Raw genomic sequence first — 14,846 nt, forward strand, 5'->3', positions numbered from 1 at the left:
CTTCTTTTATAAACCTTTAAAACAACTACGCTGCAGAATGACATCGGTCGCTCTCATAATGTGTACAAAAAGGCCGCCGTTTTTCCGCGTTTTTAATTGAAATGGTTGCAGCAGCAGTTTATATATAAACCTCTGAAATTACACATCGGTAACTGCTTGTCATTTTGCAAACTCAGATCGATATACAGTAAGTTATCAAGATGACTTGCCGTTAAGCGTCTCTCAGCTCATTTCTTGCGATTCAAGTGCTTATTAAAACGACAGTACTAATCAAACGCCAAAATGCCCTTGTCCGACAATCGCCCTCTCCAGGCTTCTCCCATATCCAGATACAGCATTAGTGCTCATCCATCACTTGACGCTTCGCCGCAGATCTCTGGAGTGGGAACTTCGGCGGCGGTTATGCAAGATAAGAAATATAAAGTCAGCACCTCCATGAGCGCAAGAGCTCCAAGTGTACTGAACCACAGAGTATAAAATCCGCATCGAATCGCAGAACACCCTGAAACACCCAAAAAATTGCCATCTTCGCTATAATTATCTTAAATGAGCAATTTACTACCACTTCTTATTCCATGCGCGCAAAGACAAAAAATTCTCAAAACCATGTATCAAACTCTTATTTACATATTACGTTATCTTATAAATCCAGTCTTAAAACCACCAAACCTAAATAAACGTGTCGCGCTGATTGTTAATTTTTCTTACCTCCGTTAACTTTTCTTCATCGCCTCATTTTAAGTCACACAGCATGCGCGGGCGACGTTTCTGTACCGAAACTCTGAAGCGAGAAAATGTGGGTGTTCTCTTTTTTCTACGCAGAGCAGTAATGCCAACGTAAGATAAAGTTCCTTCGAAGCGGTTCAAAACGAGTCGGCAACACGATGCCCTCAAAGTAAAAAAAGGCAGATCAGTAAGTTATGCTTAATGTCCCTTTTATCCTAAGCATAAATATTACCAGTCTTCTATCACTTCTAATAAAGTTCACCATCCCGAGCAAAGACCTTCTGCGTTAGCCTGAGCCTCCCCTCTGCCTCATATTCATGTATTTCTTCTATTAAGTCTCCGCCTTTGTGGACCCACCCCTTTCGTTATTTTAAGGGGGCGGAGATACATAGGGGAGGGACATTTAGCAGTACATATTATAAGCGTTGTTTCTAAAATGGTCAAAGTGAAAGAAAAACCGGCCTTCCCTAAGAATGCAGAACTATACAGCGCCTTCCCAAAATAAATTAATTTGGAGAAAAACGTCTGTTTGGTGTGTTTATTATTATAATGAATCTGTATTGGGTAATCGTTCAAAACGATTGTAAATATCCCCGATTATAACAATATCGGACGGTTGAACAATCAAAAACAACAATCGTCACTTTATAAGACTGTGATTAATCATTGTTCATTATTTGTAACGCCAGATGCATAATATTAATAGTCGCATCATTCACCCATTACAAAATTTTTCTAAACATCCCTATGCAATGTTAGGAACGCGGGGAGTCGGAATTAATCCCAGCAGCTGTGTACGCAAGGCAGGAACCAATCCCGGACGGGATCGTCGTTTATCATAAGGTACACATTCACACACGTACTGTATATGCGCTCATCAATAACCAGTCAAGTCTGAATTTTCAATGAATTTTGAAAACACCTCCTTCCTTAAATGTGGAAAGCTATCGATTACCCAGAGGAAAGCTCCCGTGGACATGCAGAGCAATAGAACTATGTAGCGCAAAATTCGTTGATCGGGAGGTGCACCATGAAAGGTGGAAGCACTAACTAGCACGTCTTTGGGCTTGCTCAATGTCAACATTTCCATTTACCATTACCAATGTAATAAAATGCATCAACCACTTTTCACAGTGTCTGATAATTTAGTTTACAATTTCTCTCGTCAATGTTGTTTCATATTGTTTTTTGACAGAGAACTTCTCGTAAATTAAAAAAAAACGAGTACTGGCATGACTCACTTTAGAATCAGACCTGCGCCTACATTGGCAATGCAGGGATTCCAGGGAAATACCACAACACAAAAACTATTAATATTCATTCTGCCGCATATGCCTCACTTGCATTTCAAACAGTGTCTGTTAACTTCTGCTGCTGTTGGATTTGACATTTGCTTTGCTTTTCAGATGTAAATGTATAGGCCTAACCACGGAATACACAACTACAGTACTAATACTTTTAAAAATCCACATATCACTTCGTATTTATTTGAGATAGGCATTGTCTATAGAAAGCAGAATAAAAAAGGTGTTAACCGCACAAATAACGGTAACGGTTCGTGGTGCCAGGATGACCCAAGATATTCTAAAATTAACGTTTCCCTGTTTGTACAAAGTGAAACCCACAGTCGTCTCCAGAGGGTTTGTAAACACAGAACGTTCTTTCTGTTTTTTAACGGAGTGGATATTAATAGTTCTGCTATTACAGCTCGCACAAAAACTTGTTTAAACTACTGAATGTACACGCGTTTCCGTCTAAAGAGCATTTTAGAGATTATGCAAAAAACTTGATTATTTTAATTTCAAGAAACAATATATAAAGGAAAATTTGACCTGTTTTAAACGACTAGTGTGAGTCATAATACTCTTAATTCTAACAGCATTTTTAACTATTCACGCAGTTTTGTCAGGATTTTTTTTTCATTTCTTCTTCTGTTAAAAATTGAAACTTGCCACTCACGAAATAGACCGGCGGCCCTGAAGTGAACTGAGAATGAATAAAATTGAAAAGACGCGACGCTATCCGCGTTATTTGTCTAATCCTTCATGTACCAAACGTTAGACCTGTTTACTGCTTCAGCTACTCAATATTAGATCTAAGACACACTCCACTACGAGTGTTAACTGAAAGTACTCTGGCACGCTAAGCGTTTTAAACTGATTTTATCTGCACTTTAAATATTCGCCCACACAACTACAGAGGTACAAAACAAAGTATCAAAGCATTCACTTGAAATAGAAGAAAAATTATATTGATCTGTATATTCAGTTATCTTGATGACTGCTGCAAATACATATTTGCAAAATAACATTTATTGGATGCATTGCTTATTTATGTAATTACGTTCAGCTTCAGATGTGTTCTTAATTGATTCTCTTTTCCCAAGTAAAATTAAATATAATTATTGATTACCATTAGTATATGGCGATCGCTTGCGTGTAAAAGTGGCCAATGGGCGATTCCATGTAAATACATTATATACACCAAATAGCATAAAGTGTCTCTACAAGTGCAGTTGGTTGTCAACATACAAATACAGAAAATGAATTTTCCACAGACACATCTGCCTACGCAAAAATATAAAGTTTTCAACGTTCTAGAATTCTACCATTTAAGGTGTTTATACTTAATGCAAAAATGTTATTAAATTGGACTAGATTGTGAATAAGTTTAATTTCTAAATTTCTGAACACATTTAGCCTACACACGCTTTAACATTGGTATGGTACCATTTATATTATTGTAACTACCCATAACTTATAAAAATAAAAAACAATAATTTCCAAAGAATAAATGTAATTACTAGTATAACTAATACTTAATATAATTACTAACAGTAATAGAAGTTACAGACGACATTATTGTGTCACTGCTTCATATCTTTCTTGGGTATGATTTGCAGCGTAACAGCAACAGCATTAATAATAAGAATCAGTGTGGAGGTTTGTACGTTCTCTGCCTGTACGCGTAAGACGTCCATTTTCACACTACGTTCCAAAGACTTTGGCTTAGTTTGATGTGTGATGAGCTCCAGGTTTGGTTCATAACTTGCATACATTGTTTTTGGGTATGACTGCCGATACTCGCGACCATTAATAATAATAATAATAATAATAATAATAATAATAATAATAATAATAGTCTTATTATCGCTGTTGTTGTTGCTCTTTCTTGAAGTGTCTTAGAAAATATAAAATAATAAAACGAGCACTACGACTATCACTGCATAGAACTGACAGTTCCAAGTACATTGGTGATTTTATGTGATAAAAGAAGAACGTAAGCAAAGGCAGTATTACTCAGCGACAAGCTTTTGAAGGCTTCATATTCTCCCCCGCAGTGAAGGAAAATGCGTTAGAATTTATGCTGAGGTACGTGGTTTCTATCGCATATAACAAGTCAACGGGAAGATGTAGTAGTAGCATAAAATGTGGAATTCACACAGGCAAATTATCTTTGAGGATTAAATAAAGTAACTCCGGTTCACATTAAAGCTGATTATGATCTTAGTTTCTGACAATGCACTTGAGCACAATGCGAGAGTGTAAGTAACACTCCCACCTGCTGGAGTTTGGGTATACAGTATAAGAAATAATTTATTTCATGCATATAAACACTGTTAATGCCACGTATGGTTAAGCAATCGAAATTTTCATTTCTGTTCTTCAACTCGACTCCCATTTCTATCATGTATGAGGAGGTTCTAGTCCAAAGGATGATTTTTTTTTAAACAACCACCGTACCTTAGCAAGTGCTGAAAACAACAATTACATTTTTCAATTTACTTTTCTTTGACAAAATGAATATAATTAAAAATGTTTAGTGCGTGTTTAGTGCAAGCCCATACAATAATGAATATGTATTATTAAATTAGAGTTATCGCTGTTCTAAGTATATTGACTATCATTTATTATTTTTTTGATCACGTTTAAATGGATATGGCCGGGAATAGCCAGAACATATCACAGATATTCCACCAGCCGCATACTCTTTGCAGGATCAGTTACACTTGCCTTTATGAAATCAGTTATACGTTATAAAAATGTTGCAGGAAAGCGGTGTACCTAGCAAAAACTGTACACAAACCATGACTGAACCGGTTGAAACGGTCGTGTTTTTACTTCGGAGACAACATAGAGCTAATCACTGCGCCACAGTGTCATTCGCCATTTGAAAATGTGGGGCGATAGCTAAATTGGAAGGAAATTCACGATCACTATTGTGAAATACAGTACTCACAAATTTTTTGTACTGCAAAGTCATGTGAACGTTACTTGTTATGAACTTACATTTTCATTAAATATAAAACTAAGTGGAATTTGCAGTGGTTAGCATCTCTGCACGACTTCTTCAGGGTGGAATCAACTCTCGGCTGTGTCAGTGTGGGGTCTTGAACGTTCTCCGCCTGCTAGCTTTAGACTCGTGGGCTTCGTTAATATGCGACTAATGTGCTCTGCAATAGTCGATGGCTGGTTCCTGTCTTGTGTCTGTGAAACCGATTTAGATTCAACAGTTTTCCGAATGTTAACATCTGCAGCCGGTAATACCATAAATATCTTCAGTACAGACCTAGACACTGATAGACTAACAGCTAAATTTCATGAAGCACATACACACTTGATGATTCATACAACCACACACACAATGTGTATGCGTAAATCAAAATATACTCTAGATGTATCCAAGTCGTACCTTTCGGACGAATACTATTTATTTAACTATTGCCTGAAGATATACAAAACTACATTTAAATATAATTAATATGCCATATAACACGTATTGATTCGATGTTTAAATATAAAAGCATTTCGTGAAAGAACGGAAACATTTTTAATAGCTTTCTTTGTATATCTGAGTGATTGGCTGCTGAAACCTACTAGGAGTGATAACGACTGATAAGAACACTCCAGCAAATTCAGAACGAATAAACGCACGGTAACATTGGCTTTCTTCAGATGCGACGGGTAATTAAGCGTTATACATTTAAAAACTGGAACCCTAACTTGCCACGATCTTACACACTTGCTCTGTATTTAAAAAGACTGTTTATCTCTTTAAACGAAAATGTGTTGTTTTTATTTACTTCGCAGGAATGCTAGACTAATATACAACATTGGTCTTTAAACCACAGTATTACTGTTGCTGTCCCCATCACTAATACAGTATGTGAGCATCACAAAACCACTGAGCTTGCCTCTACTACAATTGTAACGTAAATAATTGTACAAAGAATCTGCACTTGCAGGAGCGCTCCGACGTGGTTTGCTATAGTTTGTATAAATGAATTTGCCTTATGATCTGAAGAAGGCATCATTTGCAGTACTAAGAATTCGAGACAGAATAAAACAGTAGCAACTGTACTTAGTTTGGCACAATTGACTAAAATTCGTTTTAATGATTTAATCATTTCTGTTTGGGATAACCGTTTCGTTTTCTATAAAACAGGCACCAAAAACAAGTTCTATGTGGGAAATAAAAAAACACAAGATAAACAGAAACATTTTATAATTGTGTTTTTCTAGGAAAAGTTTACTAACTTCTCAGATTGATTCATTTGATTACCTTACTTACGTTTCAATGTTAAAATAAGATAAAGTGACCAACAACCACAATGCAGAAAAAAATAACCGACTTCCGTTAATAAAAAAACTATACTTTGTTGCGTTACACTACTGAGGGCACGCTGCAGAAATGCACTCGCTGCGAATCAACTAAAGGCGACGCCATTTCGTAACACATTTAGTATTTCTCAACAGTATAATTACATAAGTCAAGGATTATAAATTTATCAAACATGAAATATTGATAAACAATTGATGAAGAACATTAAGCGAAGTTTGCTTTCTTGTATATACAGTACAACTGAAATAGAGACATTTTATCTGACATATACAACTATAAAAATAGTGGTTTGGAAATAAAAGAAACAAAGATAATAATGCATGCTAAGCCTCGACATCTCTGGGTAAGATGATAGTACTACTACTAATATTAATAACAATAATAACAACAACAACAATAATAATAATAATAATAATAATAATAATAATAATAATAATAACCAATTTATTGCAGATAAATTAAAAGTTCAGCAACAATTACTGTTAATATGCACAGCTTAATGGGGCAGTTAATTTCTATTGGCATTTTTGCTTTCATTATTTCCTATTACATTAAATCATTAATTAAACAAACCAATAAATTTTCAACTTAAATATTATCTACCAATAAAGAGTCCTGGATTGCTTGCATTTCTATTGTAAATGTGTGATTTTCGTTCCAGGGGAATTTAGGACGGTTTCATTTCAGATTTGATTTCCTGGAAATACTAAACTTTTTTTATTTCTTAATTAGACAGTTACAGATCTTTCTATTATGATAATTGTATGATCTGTAGGTTGAACTTATCAAGCACACGTGTGATTTAAGACAAGCAAGAAGTTCTACAAATAATTATTTAGCAAAGTGTCATTTTTACTACTTTTAACATATTTCAAGTTTTGTAAAGAGTCCTTAGCTTAGTACCAGTGTGATGCTAAGTAAAAAAATAGAAAATATAATTCGGTGGGCGTGGATCCTCTTCACACACACACACACACACATATATATATATATATATATATATATATATATATATATATATATATATATATATATATATATATATATATATATTCTTGTTTTGGAGATGCTTTATAGCAAGATATTAAACATCACACCTTTTATTATAAACTGCTTTTCATGTGCAATTTAACTCCCGAAAACTAACATACATATATATTGCAATAGCATATATATATATTGCAAAATTTAAAAAGAAGTATACAAGAGAACACAAAAGCTTTCCTATAACCCTCAAAGAAAGGCACAATGAGTCAATTAAATTCATCCATGGAAACACTAACACAGACATGACACGCATGAAGAGGGGAAGTCCAGACAGGATCAAGCAACAATGAACAGATTGTTCTTAACTGCGTTGTTACCAGTAGGAATCATTCAAATACATTGCAGGTCTGAAGAGATGAAAGAGACAAAGTGTGACATGTATTTTGTGCAGAAACTTACTCAAATCACTATAATTAAACCTTGATATGAGATAGAAAAATTAAAATCAAATGAAACATGCTTGTAATTTAAATTTATTTTCAATTTCACCATCAATAAAAAATCTTGGTTCACATTTATTACAAGTATACCATACGTGTATTTTTTTGGAGATTTGAATACTCACTTGTGAAATGTTCAATATAATTTTGAAGTACATCTCTTTAATTTGATTTATCAACTGTGTAAAGTTATAATTACATATTAATATTATTTGTTTGCATATGTTCTTCTAATTGAATACAAATAACTTCACACATTAAGATGTAGAATTTATGACACCAGACACACTAGTACAGTATATTAAAAAAAGCATAAAAAATAAGTGCTTGAGATGATCTAGAAAATTAGTCACTAGGCAATCAAATTTTGAATTAAACAATATGTTGAAGATTTAAAATGCAAAGGAAAATTAACTTAATTGCAACATTAAGAATGGACCTGCATGGTCCAGATTCCAAATTTAGAAATAACTGTAAAAATGAGTGAGATTCGCAAAAGTCTGAAATGGCATTAGTTTTAGATTTGGTGCTGGTATTGTGGACATAAGTGCAAGCAAGTATTTCACTGTTCGCTCTACACATGTAATAAACTTGAACTTGAATGTAAATATCAGTATGATGGCTCTATGCATCCAAGTGTGGGGAAAATTAAACAAAGCCTAATGAGAAATTAATAGTGCACTATTATGCACTATATTCACTGTCACCATATGACCCCAGTAAAGTCACTCATCTCTACCCAAGTTATAAAAAAAAATGTACTGTATCCTGATCTCATAACTTGCCTTAAACAGAGGCATCAGCCAAATTTATACTTTAAATAAAATCTGCCTGAAAACTTAATCTGAGAACCCAGGTTAGAATTTAACATAATTGTTAGGAGAAAGATTAATGAGGATTTACTCACTTTGTCAACCTGTTTCTATCATTAAAACCATCCATAAACCTGCTTTTCAAAAATTACTTTAGCATTTACAGAATAGTAGGTGTACACCTAAAAGAAAAAATCAACAAAAAAGAATAATTTCAGAAAAACAGTCAGTCATTTCTGCGGTGGGCTGGCGCCCTGCCCAGGGTTTGTTTCCTGCCTTGCGCCCTGTGTTGGCTGGGATTGGCTCCAGCAGACCCCCGTGACCCTGTAGATAGGATATAGTGGGTTGGATAATGGATGGATGGACAGTCAGTCATTCAAAGTAGGGGAACATACAAATATATATGTAATGTAAGCATAGTATGTAGCTGAATGATTTGCTAGAGAATTTTGAGAATCTTCTAAATCATCAACTAAAGAAATAAACAGTGGAATTAAGAAGATGTTGCATACAAGTTAATGTTTAGGATTATGCTCAATAAATCAGCATTGCTTTGTAACTATTCCAGAAACTCACTGTGCATTCCCTGTTTGGTACCTAATGTGTAAGATATTACACAGCAGTCTATCTGTAGAACTCTATCAATCATAACATTCACATCACCTCATTTTTCATTCTTATAAAGTACACTTTCACTTACAAACCTAGTGTGCTGAACTACAGTTACCAATACAGCACTTTGAAAATAGAAGACAAAATGATATACAATTAAAAGAGAAAAACATAATGTTGGATAAATGAATAAAACATGAGGTACAGTATATTTTAAAGCACATACAGTGTAAGTATATAAAGTATAAAGTTTCTAAACTACTAATAAGGTTTTGAATATAGCATTTATTTAGAAACTTTAACATTCTGGGTTCACTGCACTCTCAACTGGATTATGACTCATTCAAAACACTTTGAGCAGTAAATCATGAAGGTCTGACAACATCAATGATATTGTAGTGTATACCTGTTATTCCAAAAAATACACAGGGAAGAGGCTTAATAACAACTAAACAACAAAATTCCTACAAAAAAATACATAAAGAAGGAAGCAAAATGGACAGCCTCAGTAGTGGAGTCCTCAGGATTGCTTTAAATGCTGAAACCAATGTAGCATCCCCAAAGTATATATAAACTCATATTAAATAGGCAAATGCAGTATAATAAATATATGTCAAATGTGACACATAATTTTCCTTTATATATCTACCTTTTTCTCTATCTTTTTGATCACTCCTACCACTTTCTTTTATGTGGATTTTTATCAGTTTTAAGCTGCTGCTGGAATATGTGAATTTCCCCTTGGAGATTAATAAAGTATCTATCTATCTATCTATCTATCTATCTATCTATCTATCTATCTATCTATCTATCTATCTATCTATCTATCTACTCAGCATTATTATAGATGCTTTTTTCTGATCCCATTACATATATATTATTTACATACAGTGCATAAATATAAAAAAGACAGGTCATAAAACTGCTGATAGAGGAAGTATTGATCCCATTGGAGCCAATTGGCTGTTACACAGGCAGAAGTAACTGATTGTTTTCAGGAGCCAGCTTGCCTCCTTTTATAGATGTTATTTACTTGCACAATTTATTCTTGTTCTCATTTTTCTACCTTAATAAGTGCAGATCACCTAAATATATATTTTGTCTGTTTAAATTTTGCTTTATCAGGGTATAGTGTCAAGTTTGTCTGTATCCTCAATTATATAGCATTCAGTACATTATTTGCATAATAATGTTAATGTTTGAGATTTTCCATCTGTTGGAATGAAAAATATAATGTCTTTTATTGCTACATGCATTACAAAATACTTTTCAGTAGATGTAACTTTAATGCTGAATATGCTCAACAGAATGCTACTGGTAGATGGGCATAAGTCACTTTATATAATAGTTGAGAACTATTTAGATATGTGTGTGTGTTTGTGTTTTGTGATGGGCGGCCACGGCCATTACCTAGCTGGGATGCCAGCTGGATGGAAGGACCAGGGGAGATAATATCCATAGGGCACTACCTTCCCCAGGACTCTAGAGGGCAGCCCTCCTGTGTGGCTATGGTACCACGGATACCCGCAGGGCACGCTGGGAGTTGGAGTTTGGTACTGCCCTGTTGGGTTCCGTGGGAGTCACCAGGGGGAGCTGCAGAGCTCTACTTTGAATTTCCATTACACCTGGGAGTGACTCCAGGTAACGCTGATGAGCTACCTGGAGCACTCACACGAGCTACATAAAAAGAGCCGCCTCATTTCATTTGGGAAGCCAGACTCAGGGGGAGAAAGATGAAGCTTGACAGAGGGGGAGTGGAGGCAGATGGACTGATAGTGACCTAAGCTTGAAGGAAGGGACTGTGTCTTGTATACTTTGATGCTGTACTGTGCTGTGTTTTGGGTAGCGAGGAAAAAAGCGCTTACCTAGCTCTGAATAAAATGGTGTTGTGTGCTGCACTTTTGTCTCTGTGTTTTGTCTGTGTTGTGTTAAAGAATCTGTACGTGCCCTGGGCTATCACATTATATATATATATATATATATATATATATATATATATATATATATATATATATATATATATATATGTATATATACTGTATATATATATTGTCACAGATGGCCGGGGTTCTTGTCCAGCTGGGATGCCTCTTCATTCTATGTAATGGGGGAGCAAGCCTGGTCAGAACAGTACCTCCCCCAGAACACTAGACAGCCCCCCTGGGTTGCATTGGGGCCACGGGCAAAGGATTTTGGAACTCAAGCCTGTTGGGTCAATGGCCACCACCAGGGGGCACTGCAGTGGTTTCTAAGCCCATGTGGGTGGTTCTTCTGCCACACCCAGAAGTGCAGCCGGAAATGGGTCATCAAACACCTGGAGCATTTCCAGGTGGGCTATAAAAGGGGCCAGCTTATTGGGACTGTGTTGTGCCTGTGGGAAATAGGAAGGTGTTGCCCACAGGCAAAGCAAAATAAACATTTATTTGTTTTATCAGTGTGCCTCCTGTGTCCTTCTGTGTCGGGTCAGGCATGGGTATATTTGTATATACATAAAATCCAAATCTGTATGTCTGTCCACTTTTTACAAGAGAACTACTTAAAGGATTTGGATAGGGTTTTTTCTGTAATTTGCTTGAACATTCTAGTTGATTTTGCAACCTCTCTCATTGTGCTAGGCATCATAGTTTGCTTGCAGTACCGATTTATTTGCACAAATCCGAGAGAGACACAGCGGAGTGAGGGGAGGGGGGCTGGGTCCTCCTCATTCACTCGCCATCCTCGGGGCGTATCTTACACCTGTTTAACTAGCAAATAAGAGAAGTACCTAGCGGATTTAGATTGGGCTTTTTTCTAGAATTTGCATGAACATTCCGGTTGATTTTTCAACTTCTCTCATCATGCTAAGAATCATAGTTTGCTTGCCTGAGCGATATATTCGCAGTAATCCAAGACAGAGGCTGCGGGCCAAAGGGAGGGGGAAGCACGATGTCAGGTGTAGGGAGTCAGGCAGGGCCCTCCTCGCTGTTCTGTTTCACTTCTCTATGTATATATATATATATATATATATATATATATATATATATATATATATATATATATATATATATATATATATATATATATATATATACTGTATATAGATATATATATTGTCGCAGATGGCTTGGGTGGTGACCCGGCCGGGATGCCTAGCAAGACCAGAAGAGGGCTTACACTCACCTCAGACCACGTGGGGGCGACCACCCTGGTTCCTTTGGGGATAAAAGGGGCCGCCTCCCTTCAGACAATGGCTGGAGTCGGGAGGACAAAGACAAGGTCTTGGAGGAGAGGAGTTGAGGCAGTCTGAAGAAGGAAAGAGGCACTGTGTTGTGGCCAGGACTTTGGGGACTTTTGGGGGTTGTTGCACCTTTGTAAATAATGGCACTTGTAAATAAACATGTGTTGGGTGACATTAACGTGTCTGCCTGTCTGTGTCCAGGCCGGCTTCCACAATATATAGTCACAAAAGCCCATCTGAAGTTTGCCTTCTGGGCTCATCTAAGGAGCACTACCACTCTGGTACATGAGGTAAAATTCTTGTCAACAGTAACAGCTCCTTTGTCTCCCACAGACCCGAGAAACTGCCAACAGATTGAAACTAACTCCACCCCTCTTCTATAAAACTGAGATGCCCCCTGGCATGGCTCATCTAATTATGGAGAGAGCATATTGATGAGTGGAACTCCTACCTGAACTTTGATACACCCAAGAGAAGACTGAAATCCTCTTGTTTCTTTCTTTGGTTAAATTAATATTGTTTTGCCTTGTTTGATGTGTCATCAAGAATCTGTTTCAGTTCCAGGACTTTGTAAATATTTAAAAGGGGGACCCAGTTGGTGTCCCAACATTTCCTCCAGTGTCTTCTCTTGGTAGACAACAATGTACATATTTATGGCTGGTATGGTGATGGGTGGTGGAGTGGTTACCCAAGCTCCATTATGTGGTTCATGTCTGCGTGCTATGTGTCACCCTGCCAGATTGTTTGGTATGTTTGCACATGACGAAGCAAAGGGAATGGAAGGAGAGTGGATGTTTGCATCCCAGGGACATACATTCCCCAGTACACTGTGCAGCATTATTCCTCTGGAAATGTTCCTGTGACTTGTAGGTCCAATGGGCAACTCTGCTGAGGTCCTTCAAAGGACAGGCCAAATGAAGACTCCCTTGTCACATGGAAGATCTGCCTGTTAACTTGGAAGTACTTTTGGGGTATGCTTATACCGTACTGCAAGTACTCCTAGGATTACTTTCAAAAGAAAGTTCCTCTACTCTGCCATGTGGTTTGCAGTCAGAGGTGGAATGGAACAAAACTCACCTGGAGTACAAGCGACTGTAGGAAAGAAAGAAAGAAAGATTTTCAGACAAATGAAGATGCTTTGGAATTAGAGCCTTGTGTAGTGTAGTTGTTGTCTGAGGCACCCATAAGATCTACAGTTTTTTTCAAGGTACTTCCACAATGCAAAGGTCTGAATGCCAGTTTTATTGGACTATCTATATATGCCTTGTTTCAGTGTGCATATGAATGTGTTCTGCTATTCACTGGCACCTGGCCTTGCATATACTGATTCTGGAAGAGGTTGCAGCTTCCTATGACCTAGTAATAGAGAATAAAGGCCTAAAATATGGATCAATGAATGGGTAAATAAATAAGAGGAATGTTATATAAGAGTAAATGTTACCCTTGAATCCTACATATTAATGACATTTTCTAACAATGAATACAACTGCAGTATTAACATTTTTTGAAGATTGTTTAACTCCTCTTTAAGGATTTCATGTGCTCAGTGCTAACAAGGGATTACTTTATTTTTCTATCATTTCTGATTCCTTAACATATACAAATAACATTATGCAGCTCTTCTGGGTAAATGGGTATTTTGTCCACTTATTTAAAATATTTATGTAATAAACCAAATAACTTGACATAACTAATTAGGATAAAATATTATTCCTGAATAAAATAAAAATAACTTAATGGAAATTAGATAGATAGATAGATGAGATACAAATATAATTCAAATTCTTATTGTTTACAAGAATTATATTACAAAAAAGTATAACACTTACATGTTGCCAAGATTATCAAAAAACATTAAAACAATGTTTTAATCCTGCCTAAATTCATGTGTAAATTCACTTACCATTTTAAGTGTGCCCTGGTTAACCTCAATCAGTTTAAGTGTTTCCCTAGGGATGAGGTTTAATGAACAAGCAAAGAAAACCACCAGTGTCTGATGTCTTGACTGTATAATTTAACAAAATACACTGGCCCCTTTGGGAGCAAACAAACAATGAGGTTAGTAGTGCAGGCTTTCATGTGAGAATTTTCTCACCATGCCTCAAGTCCATAATGATCACGCTTCCAATTGTTGACCAAAATCTCTCATTGTGCTTGTCAATATTAGTACAGAAGTGACTTCTGACTTCATCGGAAAAAAAGCAAGGAGGTGAGTCACCATTTATAGATTATGTCACACGAGGCAGTGAAGAATGATAGTTGATATGCCTCCATCCAGCAGGGATGCGATGTTTAATCACACAGACAGCAACTTAAAAAAATCTTGATGTTTTAAATAACTTTATAAATCTTCAAAGAATTTTTTCATGT

General features: G+C 36.2%; 1 protein-coding gene across 1 annotated transcript in view; it reads right to left on the reverse strand.

The window, feature by feature from the left end:
* The window catches only part of bcl2l11 (BCL2 like 11), a 51,057-nt gene extending 50,023 nt beyond the window's left edge, over positions 1-1,034 (reverse strand). Inside the window, exon 1 of the mRNA XM_039748376.1 lies at positions 709-1,034. The gene's annotated coding sequence lies outside the window, so the exon portion shown is untranslated. The remainder of the gene's footprint in view (positions 1-708) is intronic.
* Between the last annotated feature and the right edge of the window lie 13,812 nt (positions 1,035-14,846).

The sequence above is a fragment of the Polypterus senegalus genome, chromosome 3 (assembly GCF_016835505.1).
Source record: "Polypterus senegalus isolate Bchr_013 chromosome 3, ASM1683550v1, whole genome shotgun sequence".
Lineage (NCBI taxonomy): Eukaryota > Metazoa > Chordata > Cladistia > Polypteriformes > Polypteridae > Polypterus > Polypterus senegalus.